A 26,826-nucleotide genomic window follows, 5' to 3' on the forward strand; every position below is an offset into this window, starting at 1 on the left:
TGCAATCACGAACAGTTTACGTCAAGTTTGAAACTGTGTGTCACTGACAGGGCGTGGTACTTGTTTCTGGTTCATGTCGGTCAGGATCTCCTTACGATGTAAGTAGGCTGTTTATGTTTTCTTTATGTAAGTAGGCTGTTTATGTTTTCTTATTGGCAACGTTACGTAGCGCTCTGTATAAAAATCACTGGCTGTGCTGTGTGCAGTCTGTGGCTAGTTTGCATTGTTGTCTGCCATTGTAGTGTTGGGCAGCGGCAGCTGGATGTGAACAGCGCGTAGCGTTGTGCAGTTGGAGGTGAGCCGCCAACAATGGTGGATGTGAGGAGAGAGATGGCGGAGTTTTGTAATTTGTCATGAACTGGTATAAATATTATGACTATTAAGGTAAATACATTGTTTGTTCTCTATTAATATCTTTCATTTGCTAACTATCCCTATCAGTAGTTAGTGCCTTCCGTAGTTGGAATCTTTTATTTAGCTGGCAGTAGTGGCGCTCGCTGTATTGCAGTAGTTCGAGTAACGAAGATTTATGTGAGGTAAGTGATTTCTGAAAGGTATAGTTTAATGTTAGTCAGGGCCATTCTTTTGCAGGGATCTTTGATAGTCAGATTGCGTTGCGCTAAAAATATTGTGTGTCAGTTTAAGCACAGTCGTTATATAAATTGTTCTAAGGGCATGTTTCATATGGCGACCCTGCCAGGATTCGAACCTGAAATCTTCTGATTTTTCCTTGTAGTTTGTGTAATTAGTGTAGCTTTTGTTTATTGCTAGCGCATAATTATAGAGAGGATTTCCTTGGTAGTTGTGGTTTTTCATTGTTGCACAGTAAAACAGTTGTGGCATGCATGTAGATTTGCACCAAGTATTTCGCACAGCTGCGCTTGCAATTAACTAGATATTATTTTCGCTTCTCTGTTAATGTGTTCTCTTATTTTTGCTCTTCAAATTGTGTTTTTTTGTGTTGTCGTGTGAAATATTGCGACAATAATGGCGTGTGAAAAACGTAATACTAGGCTCCAAAGTAAACTGAGAAATGACAGTGAAGACGAAAGCAGTGTGTTAGCGCCACCGAGTAAAGAATTAACTAATGTTCAAAGTAGTAATTTGGTAATTGTACATAAGGGAAATGGAGCGGGCTGCAAACAATGGTGTAGACAGTGAATCAATTAGTGAACAGGGAAGCATTATCGATCGATCGGTCGGCAACAGCTTGCCTCAGGAATCCGAAATGACAGGACACAATCTTGCAAATACTGTAGATTCAGGTTTTGCGTCCTCACCGTTTTCTCAAATAAGTCAAGACACATTTTCTGCTATTCAAACTGCGAATATTGCCGGTTCAATGCGTTGCCGAATATCACTGAGGAACATGTTTCAGACACCAGTGCACTGTTATTACAGTTAATGCAACAAATGGGACAAAGGCTACAAAAGTAAGACACAACGCTTGAACAAAATCAGAAACAAATGGAACAAAATCAGAGACAAACACAGCAAAAGCTTCAAAAGTTAGACACAATGGAACAACACCAGAGACAAACACAGCAACAGTTAGACGCAATGGAACAAAATCTTCACACCACGCTTGAACAAACACGTGAAGATTTAACTACTGAGTTACATAATATTGAATCGAAATGTCAAAAAATCTGTAATGACGTAAAAACACAAATTTGTGAGCATTTCCAACCTATTTTTTCGCGTCATGAAAATGCATTACAGAATCACGAAGCAGCCATAAAAGAACTGCAAACTATTGTTCATGAAAATCATGAGACCTTGTGGGCTAAAATTGACTCAGTTGCATCTACCGATTCGGTTACGCAACTTGCAAAAACTCAGGAAAACTTAAAGGACACAGTAGATTCGATTTCAACACAAATGGACACTCTGAAACTTGGTTCAGAAAAACACACTGAGGAAATGTGTTCACTATCGGAGAAAGTAGCCGAACTTTCGGATCAGGTCACTAACTTATCTACAAAGGTAGATGATGATCTGAATGACACAAGACCTGTAGCCTTCACTGACACAGAAGAGTATGAACAAATAAGAAAATTCAAACAAAATCAAAATCAAATCAATACACAGTACAAAAGAGAAATCCGGGAAGTACAAGATCAGTTGACGCAGGAGATACAAGAATTACATATTTCAGAGGACACTTGCGCTCCAACACGGGAAGAGGAACTTAGAAATACGGAAAAGCCACAAAATAATAACACAGGGCATTTTGGTAATTATGAAAGGAATTGGCAAGGTGGACCGAATTTTGAGATGGAACCGCCGACACGACGTAACAATGACCGATATGCTACTCGCCGACACGATGACTTTGACTATAAGCTGTTCATTACTACATGTAAATTCAAAACGTTTAAGAATTCTGCCAACGACATTGATCCACAAGCGTGGCTCCATCAATTCTCTTATTGTTTTCCTCCCAACTGGTCAGTAGAACACAGATTAGAATTTATGTGTGGCTACTTGGAGAATGAACCAGCTGTAAGAATGCGACCGGTCATTCACGATTGTCACAGTGAAGGAGAATTTTATCATGCCTTCCTCTCAGCATATTGGTCTCAAGCTACACAAGACCGAGTAAAACATGGCATCATAATGATGAAACGTTTCGAACAATCTGAATTTTCCAGTCTTATGAAATATTTTGAAGAAATGTTGCATAAGAATCAGTATCTTTCAAACCCATACAGCCCCTCAGAACTCATCCGCATTTGCTTGATCAAATTACCTGAACATTTACGACATATTATTTTGGCAGGACGTTGCAAAGACGACATTGAAGCTTTTGAGGGACTCTTACAAGAATTAAAAATTGACACAGACAGTCACGGGATGCGAAAACAGGAAAACAATCACTACAGGTCACATCCGTCACAATTCCGTGACGTCAGAAACAATAAATGGCCACAACAAGCCTATTCTTACAACGTAAATCGTGACCAAAACTGACACCACCCGTATGACAACCACTGTCAGAGTAATAGTTACAGAGAAAGATCGCATTTCCGCGGTAATGACTATCACAGAGACAATCAGAGAAACAGACAATATGGGAACCAAAACAATTATTATCAAGGGAGACAGAATAACTTTAGACGCAACGGTCCAGCGCGCAGTTACGACTCAGGGAGAAATTCACCACCACGTGAGCGACAAGAAAGAAACTATGGAATCTACCGACATGACGACAGACGATATGATCGTAACGACAGACCTGAATTGCATCAGAACTGGCGGGATTTAAACATGGCAGGGCCCTCTCGTCACAGTGAATTTGTAGAAGTTAGGTCTCCAAATCCCAGTAACGACGCGCGGCAACAAAGAGACAGACAATGACTCGCACCGCAGGCATACACGTGCGCCGGCTGGCTCCGAGAAAAATAACATTATATCTGGTACTGCTAATGAGATTTTAATGCAACATTTTGGTTCACTTGAAAATACATTCTGAATTAAAGTACTTTCTGAGAGATACCAGACGACACAGTGGTTAGTTTTTGTGACAGCTACACGATTATATCACGACGTTACTAATGTGTGACATAATTTACATTGTTGCTTTTGCGGAGTATCTGTTTTATATCTGCACGGTTTTTCTGAATTCTTCTGGAAAGCAAAACATGTTTTAGTAGTAACTTTTGTGGTATAGCTACAAGGAGACAGCCTTTTCTGTAGCACAACAATACGTTACAGCACAGTACTTTCTTCATCACGGCAATAAGCGTAATAACTAAGATATCTCTACGCAAAGCATTTCACTTTTGTTTATCATGAGGTAAGTACATTGACTTCTGCAGAACTTAGCTTTTGGAGGACGATAACTACGACACTTCCACAGAGATTATCTTACAGCAAGACGCACATTTAGCGCTACAGCACACGTATTTCAGTGATTAATTTTGTGCTTAAAACATTTATTTTTAAAGATTTTTGAATTACAAAGAAAGTTTTCCGTGATACATTTCATTCCATTGCTGTAATCTGTAACACCTGAGGGTATAATTACATTAATCCTCAGGGGGGTTCATGCTTACTTTGTGTACCATGTGTTTGGCAAGCACAAGGAACCCTAGCTTATATGGTATTTGCTTATACAACTTTACATATTGGTACCATATTTCTTTAACACACAATTACACAGCTATCTGATCATTTAACTGAGAGAGACAAACTTTTTTACTACGTCAGTGACACATGTTTACGTAATTACACCGTTGGATAACTTCACACTTACGAAATGGTATTTTGTCTGTACTGTGTGAACTCTTCATATTTTTTCGGAACCATTGTGATACTATGAGAGCTTTGAATGATGTATTTGGTATGAGATCATGATTTTTAAAGTACGTTTGAGGCAGATGACACTATTGAAATGAGCAGAGAATATTTTTTATGGTTTGAAATTATTGCAGAAAGCTACGACTTTTTTGAGATTTGACTGAGGTGTTATGATGTTATTTTTATGACGACGATGTGTATTATGCTGTTGAGGTATGTTTATGTCAATAAGATGATGCTACCATATATGAGGAATGTGATTACGTGTTTATATGTATATGGATAATAAATAGAAGTTAGGGACTCTTGACTTGTGAAACAGGATGTTGGAAACCAAGAATCGTACTTTAAGAGTTATGAAATGTGAGTAAATGCGTGAATGTATCACAATGCCGGCGAAAATTTTTTGGACACTGTTATATTTATAGGGTTTTGTTTCTACACATTTGCAACGCAAATTCTCGACCCGTGAAATTTTGTATATGAGACTGTCACTGTAGCGGAAACTGCTGTCGTAAATATTTCCGTAAAAAAATTAAGTGACCACCTGCACATAATGCGTCGTGGGCACGCAGCTGTGTCAGACGCCAGGAGAACAAGTCATTAGTGAGTGCCTCGTCAGAAGCACAGGTATGAAACGTCCCCTTATAACAATTGTACAAGAATGTGCTTAACCTGACACACAATATTTTTAGCGCAACGCTATCTGACTATCAAAGATCCCTGCAAAAGAATGGCCCTGAGTAACTTTAACCTATACCTTTCACAAATCACTTACCTCACAAAAATCTTCGTTACTCGAACTACTGCAATACAGCGAGCGCCACTATTGCCAGCTAAATAAATGATTCAAACTACAGAAGGCACTAACTACTGATAGGGATAGTTAGCAAATGAAAGATATTAATAGAGAACAAACAATGTATTTACCTTAATAGTCATAATATATATATATATAGCAGTTCATGACAAATTACAAAACTCCGCCATCTCTCTCCTCACATCCACCACTGCTGGCGGCTCACCTCCAACTGCGCAACGCTACGCGCTGTTAACATCCAGCTGCCCCTCTACAATGGCAGACAACAATGCAAACTAGCCACAGACTGCACACAGCACAGCCAGTGATTTTCATATAGAGCGCTACGTGGCGGCGGCGTTACCAATATAAGAACCTAAACAGCCTACTTACATAAAGAAAACATAAACAGCCTACTTACATAGCCCCCATGCTCCCCATAAAAAATTTTACAAATTGTGTTGGGCAGTGGCCAATAATGATTTGATAAAATTTTTCATAATTACAATAACAAAGATATCAAATGCACACACTTATTAATACAATGGTGGTCAAAAGCTAAAATTTTCTCACAGTCCATAAAGACAGTCCAGATTGTTCATCACAGTAAAATTTCAGTGTTTTTTTTTTTTTTCAAAGTCTGAGCAGTAAAAGACAATGCACACGGAAGTAGTGGATTTCCATGCAGTCTTGAAGAAGTAGTGTTGTCCTTCCAACGGAAAGACAGTGCTGACTCTTGACATGCTGACAGGTAATGGGCCACAACAGAGCAAACCCACAGCAGAGCCATTCGACGTTTTGAAGAAGATTGTTAGGTAGGTCGTCACAGAGCAGACCCACTGTAGTCCTGGTAGAGATTACGATATTGGTGGGCCACCAGAGGTGCAGACCCCCTGCAGTCCTTGTAGAGATAATGGTATTGGTGGGTCATCAAAGGTGTAGACCCACTGTAGTCCTTGTAGAGATGATGGTCACCAGCCATCTGCTGCGACTGTGCAGGTGCACAATCACCATTGAAGAGTCTTGCAAAGAAGATAGCAAGTCCATAAACCACCACTTGTGCACGCACAAAGTTTTTGGAATTGTCCTTAGAACCAGCAATGCTGTTATCCAGTCCCTTGCTGAATTATTAACACACGTGCAAACACTAACAGTCCCTACTTCTCACATATTGTCCAAATACTATGACCAACGGAAATGTGTGCAGTGAAATGAATGCTTACAAGTTACTTAATTTGATGAACTGGTGTCAATTACAATATTATAACATGAGAATATAATTACAAAGATACAAAATACACCATTAAAAACATAACAATACAGATAACATTTGTAGTAATACAGGCTTTACAAAAGAATAGAAATAACATATACATCAGTGTTACAGGAATTATGACATAAGTAAATACATAAAAGATCAGAATAACTTTTGAAACATGACCTTCACATATGAGCAACAAAACAGAATAAATAATGTCTCAACATCTTTACAAAGTAAATAACATAGTATTAGAAAAATTCTACAACATAGCTCTCATCAGCTAAACACATAAAGAGAGGAAAAACACAAATACACAAGGGTACACAGACATATAGAGGGATGACACAAAAGGAAAGGACAGGGTTTGTTTTACTGCAGTATTTTGCACGGAGATCTCCCTTTGTTCATCATTATTCCCAAAAGTCCTATCTAAGCCTGCTTTCTGTATTCTGTTCACATCCTCTGTCAAAAATAGTTTTTCTCCACTGTACAGTATCCTTTTTTTTTGCCCAAACCATTTTCATATAGCTTCTCAATACATTTCTTCCAAGTCATCATAGTTAGTTTCTTATATAGTCTACCCCCTCTTAAGCTAACTTAAATCTACTGAGCTCAGATGCTAAACTAAGGGACGAGGCAATGCAGCAGCACATAACAAATTAACACAAACAGCAATGGAAAAAAATGGAAAATTGCAAAGCAAGCTACAGTAAATCTAAATTACCAAGCAATGCAACATTAAAACTAATATGAGCCAATGTGCAGCAACAATAAAAATAAATCAATAGTAAAACTAGCTTAACAGAGTAACACAATTTAAAATTCAGTAGCACTATGCCTGGCAAACAGCAGCAGCAGAAGTATTAACTTATATCTATACATGACAAAGCTCAAGCAGAAAAAATATTACAGTAAAAATGGCCATGTTTAATACCTATGTCACATCTTAACACTAAAGTGATGCATCACGAGAACTTACACTAGCAGATAAGTTACCAAATCATAAAGAAATTATTTATGCATTTCCTGTAAAGGGAAATGTCTATTTATGTGCCCTCGTTTTCTTGGAAGTAGATCATAAATTTCTTATTGACTGGATCTGTAGGCATAAAATAACTATATTAGTACATGTATTAAATTTTATTTTAACCAATGCTGCAGTGCAGCTAGAAACTAGATATTAAAGAAAATGAGCAAACATGTACAAAGGACGGCATGAAACATCATTCATTAGCCATATGGCATTTCATAACGCAGTAAAAATTCCCTCAATTCTAGAGAAAGACGCTTGTCATAATCAGGTGTGCAAATGTAAGCGTGTCGTGTTTGCGGTGCTTTCTACAAAGGTATGTCAAAAGCGAGGATAATGGCCTCCCTTTTTTTTTCTTTTCTACCTGAGCGTCTGAAAAGGCTTGTTCTCCAGGTGTCTGACACAGCTGTGTGCCCACGACGCACGTGCAGGTGGTCACAACTTTCTTACGGAAATATTTACGACAGCAGTTTCCGCTACAGTGACAGTCTCATATAAAAATATTTCACAGGTCAAGAATTTACGTTGCAAATGTGTAGAAACAAAATGCTATTGATATAACAGTGTCCAAAAATTTTCGTCGGCATTGTAATACATTCACGCATTTACACACATTTCATAACTCTTAAAGTACGATTCTTGGTTTCCAATATCTTTTTTCACAAGTCAAGAGTCCCTACCCACTATTCATTACTCCTTACCTTATTACACATATACGTATCCATCGACACTCTTCAATATTTCGTCATTATAAATATGAAGCATAATCAAATAACTCATATATGAAACGTCCCCTTGGAACAATTTATATAACGACTGTGCTTAAACTGACACACAATATTTTTAGCGCAACGCAATCTGACTATCAAAGATCCCTGCAAAAGAATGGCCCTGAGTAACATTAAACTATACCTTTCAGAAATCACTTACCTCATAAAAATCTTCGTTACTCGAACTACTGCAATACAGCGAGCGCCACTACTGCCAGCTAAATAAATGACTCAAACTACGGAAGGTACTAACTACTGATAGGGATAGTTAGCAAATGAAAGATATTAATAGAGAACAAACAATGTATTTACCTTAATAGTCATAATATATATAGCAGTTCATGACAAATTACAAAACTCCGCCATCTCTCTCCTCACATCCACCACTGCTGGCGGCTCACCTCCAACTGCGCAACGCTACGCGCTGTTCACATCCAGCTGCCGCTGCCCAACACTACAATGGCAGACAACAATGCAAACTAGCCACAGACTGCACACAGCACAGCCAGTGATTTTTATACAGAGCGCTACGTACGACCAATGTTCTTAGGCCATGTTACATGACTGAGTGATACACAATTCCTTGTAAAGTCATTAGACAGTCCGAGTGGACACACCAATACATCGGACAACATCACATACGGTGTAGTCATGAATAAACCAAAACACGATACCTTGTTTCATCAATTCCGTCACGTTTCTATGTCGATCCATCTCACTGCGCTGAGCCCATACAACTGACTGCACATGCAAATTACTTCAATGCCATGACTTATATCAGTGGTGGAGCGTCATGTGACCACCAAGTGCCTGCTCTACACCATAAAAAAAGGGTTCCGAAGCTTTTTTTCCCTTTATTGTTATTTCATACCGCACTTGCCGCATACGGGCGGCGGGGGCGGGAAATGCACTTAGCGGTACAATCAACCTGCTCTTCCGCCACGTGAGAGGAAAATCTGGATTTGAAAGAATAGTAAACAGAAATATGCGATATTTACAATGAATGTAAAACTTTTTAAATGTGAAAATAAATCGGAAGTTTTTGTAATTAAGAGAAATGACTTCCGTACTTTTAGTGAAAAATAGTTGTAATATAAGGTAAAAATCAGAAACACTGTAAGATTACATTCAAAAAAGCATTTTAAAAAACCTTGAAGCACAACACTGTTAAAAAGAAACTAATCAGTACTAAAGCTGGAAGGCCCTGCTCTGAGGTAGGGATGGGCTATGATCGCGCTCGAGAAACGCGCGACGCGAAGGCAATTTCTCGAGAATGTCTCGGGTACGCTCGAGAAGTTGACAGTGCTGCGCTCTCTGAGAAATTGCGCAAACCTTCAGTACACGAAGCACCAAGCCGCAGCGGTCGTACTCGTCGTACGTACGTGCAAGGAAAACTTTGAAATTCTATAATTGATATCAACTGTACTACCGTTATTAATGTGTACGGAAGAATTAGTATATGTCTCACAAGACAAAAATCATAGAATTGTTGTTTAAAACAAAGCACAGAATTCGCATGAAACAGAAGCTTTATTCTTACAAAATAAATTACCTTGTACATTCTGCATGTATGCATGCGTGCTTAAACGCAAAAGAGAAGTGCTATAACCTTTTATATACAGAAACTGCGTACATGCGTTTACTTACTGAAGAAAGAAAGGAAACAAAAGTTGTTCAGCATAAGGCATTTTTACATCCCATTGCTGCACTGCCGTCGATTTTTGTTTAGAAATATGATTTTATTAATCAATTGGCCTTTTAGTCTGCTTCTTTGTTTGTTTATAAGTAGTCCTGTTTTCGAAAATATTCTTTCACTGGGAACAGAAGTTGAAGGTATTGCAAGATATTTTTTTGCCACGACAGCTAATCCTGGGTAACTGTTTTCATTTTTTTTCCCAGTAGTGTAAAGAATTATCCGTGCGTTGTAGGTACGGTTCTTCCAAATATCGTTGTACCTCCAGGTCTATGCTATCACAACCGCTTTTCATTAGATTTTTATTGGAAACCTCTTCATCGAAAGAAGCCCATAAGGAAATACTGGCGTTTTGTACGAAATGGTACTCGTGGCTAGTGTCGTTATCAGCCGAATGAGTGGACCGTACGGTCTCTACCACGTTTGTGCACTCTGCAATTAGGCTTGCAACGGCATGTTTTGAATGAATGGGATTCCTAAATGGTAACGTTTTGAATCTTGGGTCGAGAACGACGGCATGTACTTTGTTTCTATTAATCATAGCCGGGCTATTAGTGAGTTGTGCAGATGTTGCTGTTGCTCTTGCGCTGTCGTGGTAGCCCACTTCTCATTGCATACGGTTAGGATTAGGTGTCTGATTATTGGAATAGCTTTCGAAAGAGAGGTATAATTTTCAGTTGAGATTTCACTTTTTACCACTTCAAATGGCTCCAGTACACATAAACATTCGCTCAAAATTCGCCCGCTGTGAGGTTCTCTACACCCGAATACAAAGATGATAAACAGGCTGTAATGCATTCCTTTTGCTCCACTAGACGTTGTAGCATATAAAACGTACTGTTCCATCGGGTTTCGGTTTCCTGAATCAATTTATGAACAGGTTTTTTCATTAGATCCTGGATGTCATGGAGTTTTTCATTAGCATTGAAACTTGTTTTAAAACAGCAAACAATTTTTCTGGCCTTTTCCCGCATTGTGCAGAGCTCACTGTTGCTGTTCAAAGAACTTTTCACAACTAAATTGATGGTGTGTGCTAAACAAGGCACATGTTGCGTATCTATGTTGCCACTGTGAATAAGTTGTATGGCTGCCGTCATGTTACTGGCGTTGTCAGTTGTGATGCTTACAACTTTGTTTTCAATATTTCATTTTGAAATCACGTTATTTAGCGCTGTATGCTTTTCCGGGAAACGGAATGACTCGAGGGCTAAAGCTTTCACGCACCAATTAGTGTTAATGAAATGACCAGTTACAGAAATATATGCCCCACTATTGAGTGAGGTTCAAATATCGGTCGTTAAAGAAACACAAGTAGAGTCTTCCACGGCCAAGTTTACAGCCTCTTTCTGTTTATGGTATCGTCCTCAATCATGAGGCGCAACTTTTTTCGATTTGGTATCGAGTATTGTGGGTCCAACAGTGAAACAAAACGTCGAAAACCAGTGTCCTCGACGGTTGAAAGCGGTTGAAAATAATCTGTTATCATGGCCACTAGTGCTTCATCTAGCTGTTGTTGCCGTTTACTTCCCTCTATGAAGAGAAACGTAAGATTTAGATCAGTGCTTCTGCAAGGGGGTACGTTATGCTCGACAACTAGCCCAATAAAATTACATATCGTATCGTGCAAAAGCTAGGATAGTATAGTTTTGATTTTGGGGTATGCTAAATCAATGTTTTTTAAGCGTGTCGCACCGCTTCGGACACTATCGAAACTTTTGCACGGAATTCACCTTTTGTACCATACGTACCTGGATATTTTGTCTGCCTCGCACTACTGGAAGAATGAGCCTCTGTATCCACGGACGTCGCTGTTTTATTGCTCGATAAATTGTGCAGATAAGATGTCTAATCATGCCCGTTGTTTTTTTGTACATTACGGAGATTTTTACGACAAATGTTGCAAGTATCGTTATCTCCATCCTCCGTAAAGTATTGCCAGCACCATGATGTTCGTTTCGAGTGTCCATATTGATTTGAATAACAACTTTACTCGAATGAAACCTGAGACACACTAGTTACGAGCACAGCGAGCAGCGAGCGTGTTTGTCTAGCGGCGGCATTCAATTCATAAAACAACAGCGGCGCGGCGTATGTTGTCGCAGGCAACTGGCGCGCAGCGGCACACGCCGCTGTGTCGTTTCTCGTGAGCTTCTCGAGAATTGCTTGAGAACTAAAGGCTCGAGGAATTCTCGGTGCGCTCGAGTCGCCGCGCCTCGCCATCCCATTACTGCTCTGAGGTAGTCCATTGTTGAAGGCGCAAGGTTGGTTGTTGAGGAGGGTAGAATGGAGGTAGTATATGGATGGAGGACTGGTCCGGATGTATCGCTGAGGCAGGAGTGGCTGTTGGGATACAAAGTAGGTTGGAGCAGAGAGGGTATTAGTGAGGCTGAAGTTAGATGGGTCAAGGAGCTATGGAAGGAATGGTGTAAGGGGTAAAACACGTGGGGGAGGTAGGAAAAGCATGAGGGGGTAGGGAGAGAGGCAGGGAGGGAGAGTACGCTCTGACGAAGTGGAATGAGTAGACTGGGTTTAAAATTGGTAGGAGCGCACCGAAGTCATCAATCTGCTCGTTTAAGGGGACCATTTTTCAAATGGCTCTGAGCACTATAGGACTTAACATCTATGGTCATCAGTCCCCTAGAACTTAGAACTACTTAAACCTAACTAACCTAAGGACAGCACACAACACCCAGCCATCACGAGGCAGAGAAAATCCCTGACCCCGCCGGGAATCGAACCCGGGAACCCGGGCGTGGGAAGCGAGAACGCTACCGCACCACCACGAGATGCGGGCCGGACCATTTTTATTTGGCCTGCTGAGCATATCCTGTAATCTCTCTATTGCTCAGACGTAAGCCCTTTCGTGTATTCGTCCACTGTCGTGGATAATTTTATTTTCACCTGTACGCGTTGTGTAAGATTTGTTAGCCACTGGGCGTAGCGTACCTTGTGGTGCACACTCTCTATGAGTCTGAATGCCAGTGCCATCTGTTGACCGATATTTGACCTACCACTGCAAGTGTCGGCTGTGCAAAGCGTGTAGCTGAGTGTGACTACTTAGCTTTTAGAATTGTATAAATGTATTTTTTCTAAATGATCAGCGAAGTTCTGGTATTTTTTCCTATTGAAAGAGGTCTCCATAATTTTAAAACTAGTTACAATCACAAGTTAGCGCAATTACAGTTGCCATGACAAAGTTTCAAAAAATCGTGAAGGACATTGGACAAAGTGTCAATAGCCATCCTCATCCCTGATTTTCTATGACAATTCACGTTTTGCGTGTGTGCTGGTTCTAAATGTTAATTTTTGTTTCTTCATTAGGTTGTTGTTAGTAATAACTTGTAATTATCACCACAGTAATCAAAACTTATAAACAATAACTTAGCGTGGAAGAGATATTAGAAATTATGGAAAACAGTGATATGTCTGGAATGAGATTTTCACTCTGCAGCGGAGTGTGCGCTGTTATGGCAGATTAAAACTGTGTGCCGGACCCAGACTCGAACTCGGGACCTTTGCCTTTCGGGGGAAAGTGCTCTACCAACAGAGCTACCGAAGCATGATTCACGCCCGGTCCTCGTGCTTCGGTTGCTCAGATGGTAGAGCACTTGCCCGCGAAAGGCAAAGGTCCCGAGTTCGAGTCTCGGTCGGGCACACAGTTTTAATCTGCCAGGAAGTTTCATATCAGCGCACACTCCGCTGCAGAGTGAAAATCTCATTCTGGAAACATCCCCCAGGCTGTGGTTAAGCCATGTCTCCGCAAATCCTTTCTTTCGGGAGTGCTAGTTCTGCAAGGTTCGCAGGAGAGCTTCTGTAAAGTTTGGAAGGTAGGAGACGAGATACTGGCAGAAGTAAAGCTGTGAGGACCGTGCGTGAGTCGTGCTTCGGTAGCTCAGATGGTAGAGCACTTGCCCGCGAAAGGCAAAGGTCCCGAGTTCGAGTCTCGGTCGGACACACAGTTTTAATCTGCCAGGAAGTTTCAGTGATATGTCTGATACTGAAGAACTTGAATATGGTGACAATTTTTCTTCAGTGGCTGACAGTAATGCTGGACTTCCCCAGACAGTGGGTTATCTCGAGGAGGAAAATTTAGATGAAGATGATCATGATGCTCAGCCCAGTTTTAATACAGTAATATAGACAGAAAGAAAAATGAACCACAAGGACTTATGCAGGATGTTATCAGCAATGGCGATGCCGTGATCCTCACAAAATGGTTTGACAACAACTCACTTTGGGCTCAAACTTCGAAGCTATTGGAACCATGGATGTCCGTAGAAGTTGGGAGAAGACGAATAAATTGTACATTGATGTTCCGAGAACTGAGATTGTGGAACTGTACAACATTGACATGGATGGTGTTGGCAGGTATGACTTTTCGATTTCAGTTTATAGAACATTATTTCGACCACGAAAGTGGACAAGCGCATGGTTACTCAGGCCATTGATAGGGCTGTAACTATAACCAGTTCATGGCTGGAATTCGTGCACGAGGTTTCCTGAAAAGAAAATTTTGGATGTACACTATTTTCGGCAGTATATAGCAGAGTCGTGGATTATGACACGAAAGAGGTCTATAAAGAACAGAGGCAGACCTTCAAATGAAGCTACCCCGGTGTATGTAGCTGTAAAGCGTAGATTATTTACCGTGCTATGATCAGCAGAAATCGACATCTGGATGCAAAAATCCTTGGTGCAAGGCTAAAACGCACATACAGTACCAAATGAAAGCTCCGTCTTCGTACAGCAAGAGGGCACAACTGCTTTCTACATTTCCACAGAAAATATGCTTTCCGTGGAGAAACTGTCTCACCAGCATCATCCACTTTTGTAAAGCCTTTTCTAATAAATTTTCATCGCTCTTTTACAAGAGTTTTATTTAAATGTTCCATTCCTTTGAAAACAGATGTCACAGTATGTATAGACATTAAAAGTACACGATAAAAAATTCTGAAAACTGTGAAGAATTATACCATTAGGTCATAGTGTCCTCTGTAGTGGACGATCCATATCTCGGATGTGGATCGTCCAATTTTGGTTTCTGCTGTATTATAAATTTTCTAAAAATAGTTTTTGTTTGGATACCAAATCACAAAATTATCATCACATCCTTTCTTCATGTTTGACAAGTTTTAACGCCGTTCTGTCGCGATATCGCAATGAGTATAGACCTTGGTGTGCTTGTATTAGCGAGTTACTACATTTAAAGGCAACACATCTTCCTAAAGACGAAAACCGAATTTCGGAAACTGGTTATCACTGTCCTGTTTACATGTTAAGAACTGAAGCGGATTTGCTAGCTCATTTAAATATGGTGCCTGATAAACTGCTATTATAGTTTCTGAGCCGACCGCTGTGGCCGTGCGGTTCTAGGCGCTTCAGTCTGGAACCGCGTGATCGCTACGGTCGCAGGTTCGAATCCTGCCTCGGGCAAGGATGTGTGTGATGTCCTTAGGTTAGTTAGGTTTAAGTAGTTCTAATTTCTAGGGGACTGATGAACATAGATGTTAAGTCCCATACTGCTCAGAGCCATTTGAACCATTTATAGTTTTTGATTTAGTCAACACAATCGCTATTTCTCTTCAATTAGAAGAAGCGTAAACAGTTTCAGTCTAATATTTCAACTATCCTCCACTGTACAAAAAGCCACTATGTTCATATTATCCGGAAATTTTTAAAACAAAACGATACCTGAGAGCCGAGGCATGTTGCAGAATCGGCTGCGTTTACATGGGAACGAAAATCGGTTGCGGATCTGGATAACCGACAATTAGAAACGGATTTCCAGAATCGATTTTGAAGTGTTTGCATGCCCGCCCCGAAACAGTATTGGGAAATCTGGTTTTGGGAGGCCCATGTAAACGGGGTGAGTGATCGCCAAGGAAGCGGTCCGCGCCCAAAACAAAGGGCAGGGCAGAGCCGCATTGTGACCGCGCGGCGTGACGCTTTCACTCTCTCCCGAAGATGTCCCTGCGCTCGCCATTGTCAAACACACTCGCTTTCTGCGACAAGGTCCGCGTCGCGTGCTCACGGCCGCACTTGTTTGTAAGCGAAAGTCGCTCCGTGTTACGGTGCTCAGCAAGCAAAGCGTCAGCAACGATCTTCTTCCCGTTTCCGGTTTGGCAGACGAAGAATGCACGTCTATTGCTACTACTAGAGGACTGTAATGTACGCCTATAGTTCAATTCTTTTATCTTGGCGATTCGCGCATGCCCGCCCAGACGCGGGAGATTGCTGCGTTGCCAGTTGTACGCGCCAAGAGAAGCAGCGCCATAGTATAGTTCGCAAACTTACGTTTAGGGGGGAGCGCGCAGTTTATCGAGTAAAGCCACCACGGCCGCATTAAGCCTTTCGCTGCTACAGAGATGTGCTTCCCGCATTCCGCGGTGTGCGCGATTTTGTCATCATTGCACTGCTCGCCTGGTGTTTCGACTGCTTTGACACACTTTATCATTCGATTTCACAAAAACTATTTGGCCCAAAAATTTGATTTTTACAAATCTTCTTGACTGATACCTTCCCCCATAAATGACTTAATTTTGTTTCAATGTTCAACGCAGTTATTGTGCAGCATTAGATGTAGTAGACCATTGCACGAAATTTTGAAGAGTTTGCAGAGGTAAAAGTCCATAGCGTATACCTTCCGTATGGTCGATTTTAGTTGCCACTAGAAATTTCAAAAAATTACATTCAAACGAATAAAATTCATGAAGTAAGACTCTTCGATATTGTTTTTAAATAAATAAAATAGTAAGCATCGAACAAGGTGTACAATAGGAAATAAACAATTACCGTTGTTCTTTATTGCGAAAAAGCCGTCCGTGAGAATGATACAAACACCTTTCCTTGCTATTGCCTGAATTAGGAGGCTTATTGCTTGTTTTGTTTAATTCATTAATAGAATATGAAGCAATTGATATAAAGAATGCTTTTTCCAAACTTTCTATAAAAGAAAGTCTGCTATCAAGACATTGCTTTTGTTCAATTACTTTACTTATGACTGGAAGTTTCTAAAACTGAAGACACTCTTCCGTAATCTGCACTGCAGTTGAGCTCTGGCAACAGAGTTCTCTGTTCATTGGCTGACTGTGTTTTGTGACATCAGATGCGCAGAGCGAACCTAAACTGGGCCACCGTCGTAAATGACACGCACTATAGTAACAAATCTCGTATTACAGTGCCGTTCAGGGAAGTGGGGATTATTGAACGTTAGTGTTGTCAACACTGTAGTGCCGGCAGTTGTTTTGGAACAGATGCCCAGCTGTGGCCACATTGGCGTTTAGTAATCATTAGGGGCCGGATTAATATGTAAATACCCATTTTCAATCTTTTTGTAGTTTTTACACAAATCCTGACATTTGGAGTCTGAAAATGTAGCTTTCATTTTCCATATTTCAAAGTTTAGTCCACATCTTTTTTATCAAAATTGCTTAAATCCGTCTTTTCAATGCTACGTCATATAATACAGATCTTTTTAAAACGTAACAGCATTAAAAAATCATTAAATGACACTTCAAAGCGCGATTCCTGCCCTCGGAATGGACGACCCAAAAACACAAATCGCACTATCATTCAGACAGCCTGCAAGACTTTTAGTTGCTTCCCAGGGATTATGGGAAGAAGGTAAGAAACGAAAGGGAAGTGAAGCATTCAAATAATGTTTTCGGAGTGATGGGGAGGGGGGAACAGTTTTTGACATGTTGTCCACTGCTGTCACATTTCCTGTAGTGAAAACGTCCCACCGAAGTTACAACCTTTCATGGAAGCACATTTATAAACACGCTATTATCAACTGTGGTACTTATCTGTAGCAATGAATAGGATATTAAATTAAGGCAGTTAAATGCTATTTCTTTCGATGGCAAAGGTTTTTGGTGCCCTTGACGTCCGCGAAATATATCAATCGAAAGTAGGGCCCAACGGCTCACTAAGAAGTTTACAACCGGTACATTACATGCCGTCTTCGTGATTTCCATTCCTCCACGTTTTCTGTTTCGTCATTCGATTGTCTTTCGCATAGAATGCAAAACAATTAGGCCTTACCATCAGGTGGGCTAACTCATGCCAGCGATGCGAACAATAAGGCTAGTTAAACGATTCGTCATTGTTATACTCGAGTATTTCGTTCAACGCTCAACGTCTGACGCGCAGCCTCACAAGTAACTATTCACTCTTGACAGCGACGAGGTTTTCCCCTAAGCTTCATTGAGTTATTTACGCATCTCCGTTCTTTAAGTATAAAAGTTCTGTATCTCAGTCTGTGTGCGTGTGGTTTTTTTTACACGCATAAAAGTTTCGAAGGATAAGCAACCTTTGTGTTTCAAATTACAAAAATTTGTTGAAGATTTACCAAACCAGTCTTTGAGTACAGATGGTAAAGTATTGTTTTTTAAGGGTTCTGAAAAATCCGTGTCGACTGAGCAATGGTTTCTAATACCACAGTACATATCAACCACAAAGCGTAAGGTAAACATTACAAGGAAGCATAAATTCAAACAACAGTTTTTTCAGATGTAACAGAATTTCTGCCCTCTCGATAGGTTTGTGTTATGTCATGACTTGTGCAGATATACTTTTATGGAAATTAAATTCCACAGTGTTTAAAAGCTTCCTAGAAAGGTATTCAGGCAAACATATTCCTGACAAATCTACACTTAGCAAAAAAACTCTGTCAGCAGTATTTATGAGGATTGTTTGGCTTTGATTCGATACGTAACATACGTTGGTCCTAAATGCGTCGCAAGCGACAAATTACGGACACCCAAGGGCGGTGCATGAGTAATGTAATAATTGGACGACTATTTGAAGATGAATCGAACAAATCCTTTCTGTTGGCGTGTGAAGAACTTCGTTCGTAAGTGTAACCACCAATTGTCAGCAAAGCTATTTGAAGTTGCTGTGAGTGTTTTATGGCGTAAAAGAAGAACAAATTTTCTTGGTCGTTAGGGATGCTGCTCCTATTTGGTTAAAGCCGCAAATATCCTGAATGTTTTGTATCCCAAAATGATCAATGTGACGTACTTGGCACACGGAATAAAGAGATTAGCTGAATTCACAAGAATAAATCGCAAAAACGTTGATAGTATAATACTGAACATGAAAAAAATGTTTTTGAAAGCTTTCAGTAGAATCTCAGAATTTAGATAGATGCATCCTAATATTATTTCACCACCAGAACCAGTACTACCACGATGGGGTACATGGGTAGAAGCAGTTGAATACTAAGTTGAGCATTTCATTGATATTAAAGCAATTATTTTTCATTTGGAGATGAGTATGCTGTGTGGAAGAATAGATGACAAACTTGACATCTCATACTCACTTCCAGAATTGTGCAAATTTAAGTTTGCCCCAATCACTTCCTGCGACGTTGAAAGAGCTTTCAGACAGTACAAAGCGTTGTTCCATTCAAACAGAAATAGTTTTCATTCTGAAAAGTTAAAAAAAAATGTGATTGTGTATTAATGTTGTGTTTAATGTTGCAGCCTTATTATTCGCATCGCTGGCATGAACTAGCCCGCCTGTTTGTAAGGCCTAATTGTTTTGCATCCCATGTGAAAGACTATCGAATGACGAAACAGAAAACGTGGAGGAATAGAAATCACGAAGACTGCATGTAATGTAATGCCAGTGAGACTGAAGAAGCATAAAATTATTTGTTTTGGTATAATAAAGTGAAGTTTATAGCAGTTTTTTGTCTTCATATTTTTTTGTCATTTTTAATACATATTTATCCGAACCCTAGTAATCACCCAGCATTGGAATGGTGCGGAACGTGCTATCACAGTGAGAGCGTTTTACAAGAAGGATCATCGAGCGACTGTTGCGCAAAGGGTGCATTGTCACCTACGGCGCAAGGCTCAATTTCGGCCGGAATGCGCCAGAATGGCGTTCCGATAACTCCCACGGAATTTTTTTTGTTTTTGTTTTTTTGGACTCATAAAAATAAGTCGGCACCTGAGAATTAAAATAGCATGAACGTATGAAATCGTGACATACCCATAACTTGCCGCTGCACCGGCACCAATCACAATGGCTGATCAATGTCATGTGATTGGCAGATGTTGGGGGCTACCATATTTCAGGCGCCACCCACCGATCGGTTGCTACGGTACAAATGTCACACGGAATTAACGTTTCATGAAGACATGTTATAGGAACGTTCGTGTTCAAATGTGTTGCTAAGGAACAGGCCCGGAACAAGGGGTGGGAGGGGGAGGGGGGGGGGGGGTCAACTGGGGTATGCGCTTCCAGGCGACAACTTCATGGGGCGTCAAATTAATGTTCCTGGAGAAAAAAACCTTGTTGCACGAAGCGCCTAGCATCCGGCGCACGTTGGGCCGTCGGTTGTTTACATGCTTTCGAAACACATTCCTATTGGTTTTTGACCATTTTAACTCATTCTAAGTCTGACCGAATCATAAATTGATTTTTGAATGCGTGCATAGTGTATGTGACGTTTCTGCCAGGGGAATCCCTGTCGCATCTAGACATAAAAAACTTTCCCGTAGACAAAAGCGGCCGGGGCTATACGAGCTGAGCCAAATAAACGCGAACGGTTGAATGCCAATCACTGTTTGTTTACCTGATTGACTGCGTGTGCAACTGATAAGCGTTGTTATATTTGTGATTTCGCAGATTCAGACTATCAGAGTGGAAATAAACGACTAACAGGAATAAGAGGTAAGAAAGATTACGTATTATCTTTTCGGTGTATCAAAGAAAATGAAATTTTGACAGAAAATTTTTGCCAGATCGCTACACTATTAAGGGCCAGTTGTTTAGTCCCCAGTTAGCAGCACCGCGCGGTCTCAGGCGCCGTGTCACGGATTGCGCGGCCCCTCCCGCCGGAGGTTCGATTCCTCCCTCGGACTTGGGTGTGTTTGTTGTTCTTAAGTTACTTTAAGTAGTGTGTAAATCTAGGGACCAATGACCTCAGCGGTTTGGTCCCTTAGCAATTCACACACATTTGAACATTTCCGATTAGCAGCCGCTTTAGTTCTTATCTCGGATTAGCGAGGAAAACGTTGTACAAAAACGTGATAACGCCAAGCCGGAGAATAAACGCGGGATAACTGAACCTGTGATTCAAGCAGGGTTAGCGAAGTTAACTGGAGAGTAAATTTTGACAATGGTAGAGTTAGTAATGACAACATTGTTTGTTAGAATGAGGAAGGAGAAGAAAAAATGGTTCAAATGGCTCTGAGCACTATGGGACTAAACATCTGTGGTCATCAGTCCCCTAGAACTTAGAACTACTTAAACCTAACTAACCTAAGGACATCACACACATCCCTGCCCGAGGCAGGATTCGAACCTGCCACCGTAGCAGTCGCGCGGTTCCGGACTGAGCGCCTAGAACCGCTAGACCACCGCGGCCGGCGAGGAAGGAGAAGAAACGGGGACATCACTCAAATTATATGGTGCAATAAACGATTCGAAATTTATATAAAAATTTCGTACTACTACTTTTCGATCTCATGCTTGAGAAATGGGAGCATACGAATGAACCGTGAATTATATTCTGTGCGTTATTTATGTAAATGAGGTAGATAAAACGACCATTTGCGCCAAACAGGCTCGCTTATTTGGCATGTATTAGACAACAACATTTTGATTTTTCATGTAGCAAAACGTTTGACGTACTTTGATGAGGTAATAGATTCTTTCGCTGAAAGGAAATCATGCCGTGTAAAGCTGTAGCAAGCTTCGACAGAAAAAAATGCCAGGACCTAAGGATTGAAGAAATAAGAAATGTGTACTGTCTTATCTCTTGTCTTTACTGCTTTTATGTTTCGTGTATTTAATTTTATGTCACACAAAAGAGAAAGTTATGAGCTAACAGGTAAGAAAGAGTGCAAATCTTCTGAAGAGGTCTTATTCTTCCGGTCACAAATGATCCCACACAGTATTAATTGTGAGTGGGTTAAAAAAAAAGGGGGGGGTAAGTTGTCAAACAGGCCGACGGGGAGCATAAGAGCACCACAGTAAATTTTAATTTCCATTGACCTGAATATAGGTTTGATGGCTTCCGTTACAAAATATAAACGTTTGAATCCCACAGACTGAATACAGTGACGCGCGATAGAAGAATGCTGCGTGAAGAGGCGTGGCACTGTAGTTTGACACACTTGAGACCAAATAACATGTCTTACATTTCCTCGAACATAAATGTTATATATATCAAAGTCTTCAGAAAGATGTGATTTTTTAGTTTTTTGACGTCCTATCTCAAACCCTTGAGGGAAGGCGAGGGGCACCTATTTCAAGTTTTTGCCCCGGTTCGGAAATATCGTAGATCCGAGGTCGCTTATGAATATGAACTTCAATAAACCCAGATGTAGTACAACTCAGTGAGTAGAAGACGGACGACATTTAAAACATTCACTAAACGTCTGAGAATGGTTCAAATGGCTCTGAGCACTATGGGACTTAACATCTGCGGTCATCAGTCCCCTAGAACTTAGAAATACGTAAACCTTACTAACCTGAGGACATGACACACGTCCATACCCGAGGCAGGATTCGAACCTGCGACCGTAGCGGTCACGCGGTTCCAGACTGAAGCGCCTAGAACCGCACGGCCACAGCGGCCGGCTTCTAAACGTCTGACTCCGAGTCTCTGTTACGTCGTGTTTTATTGGAGGATGAAGAGGAAGAGATTAGTGTTTAACATCCATTCGACAATGAAGTCATTAGAGACGGAGGACCAGCTCGGATTAGGGAAGGGTGGGCAAGGGGAGCGGCTGTGCTCTTTCGAAGGAAAAAAAATGGTTGGTTCAAATGGCTCTGAGCACTATGGGACTTAACATCTATGGTCATCAGTCTCCTGTCCGCCCCAGTAGCTGAGTGGTCAGCGTGACGGATTGCCGTCCTCCGGGCCCGGGTTCGATTCCCGGCTGGGTCGGAGATTTTCTCCGCTCAGGGACTGGGTGTTGTGTTGTGTTCATCATCATTTCACCCCCATCCGGCGTGCAGGTCGCCCAATGTGGCGCCGAATGTAATAAGACCTGCGCCAAGGCGGCCGGACCTGCCCCGCGAGGGGCCTCCCGGCCAATGACGCCAAACGCTCATTTCCATTTCCATCAGTCTCCTAGAACTTAGAACTACTTAAACCTAACTAACCTAAGGACAGCACACAACACCCAGCCATCACAAGGCAGAGAAAATCCCTGACCCCGCCGGGAATTCGAAGGAACCATCCCAGTATTTGCTGTAATCGATTTATGGAAATCACGGAAAACCGAAATCAGGATGTCCAGACGCGGGTTTGAACCGACGTCCTCTCGAATGCGAGTCCAGTGTGTTAACCACTGCGCTACCCTACTCGGTTGTGTTATCGGTGAGCTGGAATTGTACGTGACTCCGAAGCGCCAGGAAAATCTTCATCGTCAGTCGTCGATAAACACTCTATTAATTAATGCTGAACACACGTTCACCGAGCTGCTATGGACGTTGTGTCTGTCAGCAGATGAAAACGTGACTTCACAGACACGAAGAACACCGACTTCTGCCTGTATGAATCGAGCAGAACCAGGGAGCAAACTGACACTGCTACGTGGACAGACGGAAGCACTTGTTGTTTATATTAAATCTCGCGGTTTTATTGTCTTAATAACAAGAAATTATATTTAAAAAATTTTTTATTTCAGAACAGTATTATCTAAAAAAGATTTCTCGTTGTAGGTTTTATTACAAATTTTCAAAAATCGAAACTTGTGATTTCTAGCCGGCCGCGGTGGTCTAGTGGTTCTGGCGCTGCAGTCCGGAACCGCAGGACTGCTACGGTCGCAGGTTCGAATCCTGCCTCGGGCATGGGTGTGTGTGATGTCCTTAGGTTAGTTAGGTTTAAGTAGTTCTAAGTTCTAGGGGACTTATGACCTGAGATGTTGAGGCCCATAGTGCTCAGAGCCATTTGATTTCTATGACTGGAGGGGAGTGAGAATGGGGGCGGGGGAAGGGGAGGGGGTAGAGGGGTGGGGAATTGCATGGTTGAAGAGGTGTGTTCCAGTACTTAAAATTTTAGAAATTAAGCACTGCTAGGACATAATAGGCCAACGGCCTATTCGCAGTGGTAACACCGGTTCCTGCCAGATCACCGAAGTTAAATGCTGTCGTGGTGGCCTAGCACTTGCATGGGTGACCATCCGGTCTGCAGAGCGCTGTTGGCAAGCGGGGTGTACTCAGCCCTTGTGAGGCAAACTGAGGAGCTACTTGATTGAGTAGTAGCGGCTCTGGTCTCGGAAACTGACATACGGCCGGGAGAGCTGACCACATACCCCTCCAAATCCGCATCCAGTGACGCCTGTGGTCTGAGGATGACGCGGCGGCCGGTCGGTGCCTTTGGGCCTTCATGGCCTGTGCGGGAGGAGTTAAGGTTTTTTTTTTTTTTTTTTTTTTAAGGACATAATAGAAGTATACCATCTGCTAATGCGATTACAATGTGGTTGCCAAATTTTCAAGAAACTGTTTCAGCCTCTAAAAAAACCTCCAAGTGGCGTTCGAACGTTGCGTAGCCGGGAAACGTTACAGCTGTTCGAGTTTCCATCGAGGCGAGCCCTCGACACCCCATTCGACAACGCGACCGCGCCAGAGATCGAGCGATGAAGCGTGCAAAGAATACTGCACGGGTTAACGTCCCATCCTATGAGCAACAGATTGTGCAGCAGCAAAATCTACGTAATCCCGTAAGGTGTTTAGCGGATGAGTGTTGGCTAAAATCTACGGATACGGGAATTTCCTTAATAAAATTATGGACATAAGACGAACCACACGACCAGCTTAACGCATATGTTAACAGAGTTTCCGCTACAGGACACAGGAAAGTGCTTGTGAGATTGACCAGCGTCCATTACATAACGCCAAGGTTACAGTATGATGTACTGTGTGATGTCATGGTGTCACTGACCCTACAAAACGCGATGGTAATACTGCATCAACAGTAATATCCGTTCGGTACGCTGATAGGCTTGAAATATTCTTTTCACCGAGATTGCACGATGTCAATATCGAAAACACGTAGTTTCAGCCGGACGGAGGCTCATCACATATTGCTCGACAATTGTTTGAAGCCGTTCGTAAATTCCTTCCACGGCCTGCGAGATCCCCTAATCTTACTGTGCGCGATTTCTTCCCGTGGGGCCATCTTAAAAGCAATGTGTACCGCACACGTCCTGCAACTATCCAGGAAAAGAAGATCGAAGACGATATCACTGCCGTTGCCCCGCGAGACGCTACACCGAGCATAAAGGCTATTAGAACGTCAACGACAAAAGGGAGCATACATTCCCGATGTCATCTTCAAGAAGTAAAGAGGCAGTTTCTGAAATTTTGTTATTGAAATAAAAATGGCATACTGCGTACATGCGCTTTCGTCAATAAAAAATGTTTTTCCTGTGTTCATTCGTGCAAATTATGTTACTATTCGACATTCCCCGTTTCTCTGTTCCACTCGTACAAATTCAAAGGAGGAGATCTACCGCAAAGCGAGGAGACAAAACAGTGATTTATCAAATTTTTGTGCGTAACGTAATGAGAAGAAAGCTAGGGCTTAGCCTTATCTACATGAAGTTACTAGAGACAGAACTCAAACAAAGTTCGAGAAGAATATGGAAAACAAACTGACTGTGCTGTTGAAGCACCAGTCCCAGTATTTATTTGAAGTGTCTTAGAGAAACCACAGAAGTGACCCAAAGGAGAAATGGCGCTGTCGTTCTTATAAAAGATTAAAGTCACTGAATCCCATTGCAGGGTTGCGGCTTCTACGGACAATAAAAATTTGATTTTCAGTATTTCATGAAATTATTAACCCAATTTAAAAGTTTAAAATACTGACATCTACTCAGCAAGAGGTACAGTCTTACTGAGTGAAGCACAAAAGTTAAAAACTGCATATATGTCTTGAGGTAGTGAGATACATGGCGCTCAAGTTACTCATACTATATTCGTCCAGTATCTGAGAATGAGAGTACTTGGCGACTTTCAACATACTTTACACATAATTTCAAACCATTTCGAAATTTTACCTGCCTGACACCACTCACAAAAATAATGAAAGAAGAAACATTTGTAGCTTACTATAAGGGGCAATCACAAAGTTTCCGCTTGAGTACGTTGTTGCTGTGTGTATGCAACTCAGCGCGACTCCGACGCGGGTATACGAGGTGCGACAATAAAGTAATGAGACTGATTTTCTTTGCAAGATGTGGCAACCCTGCAGGCTTGCATAGGCACAATATCTTTGCCTCGGTCTATAAGCTGCTCCTAGTCCAAGTGGCACGTCGATGCAACTGCTGAATCGTGAGTTGTGCTGTAATAAGTTAAACGTGTTTGTGTATCTCGTCACGGAAATGGAACCGCATAATATTGCGCAACGGTATGCCTTTTTTTTCAGGGTTAAATTGGGTGAAAACGCGACAACAACTTACAGTAAGCTTCAGAAGGCTTTTGGAGAGGAGGTTATGTCAAGAGCTCAAGTCTTTCGTTGGCATAAAATTTTTAGTGAAGGCAGAACGAATATTGAAGATGAAGACCGCAGTGGACGACCATCAACGTCACGGACGGATGTCAACTTGGCCAGGGTGCGTGAACTCGTACGATCTGATCGAAGATTATCCGTGAAAATAATTGAGGGAAGAACTGAACATCAATCGAGAAACGGTTTGTCTAATAATAACTGAAGATCTTGGTATGAGAAAAATTTGTGCAAAAATGGTGCCCAAAAGTCTCACACAACAACAGCGAGAAACACGGAAAAAAGTGACAGCCGATCTGTTAGAGACACGGAAATCAATCCAGAATTGTTGAGCCGTGTTATCAGTGGTGATGAAAGTTGTTTTTTTCAGTACGATCCAAAGACAAATCGCCAAAGTTCGCAATGGTGCTCAAAGGTATCACCCAGACCAAAAAAAGCTCGCATGTCAAAGTCAAAAGTGAAATGCATGCTTGTGTGCTTCTTTGATTCCAAGGGAA

This window comes from Schistocerca cancellata, chromosome 1 (assembly GCF_023864275.1).
Source record: "Schistocerca cancellata isolate TAMUIC-IGC-003103 chromosome 1, iqSchCanc2.1, whole genome shotgun sequence".
Classification (NCBI taxonomy): domain Eukaryota; kingdom Metazoa; phylum Arthropoda; class Insecta; order Orthoptera; family Acrididae; genus Schistocerca; species Schistocerca cancellata.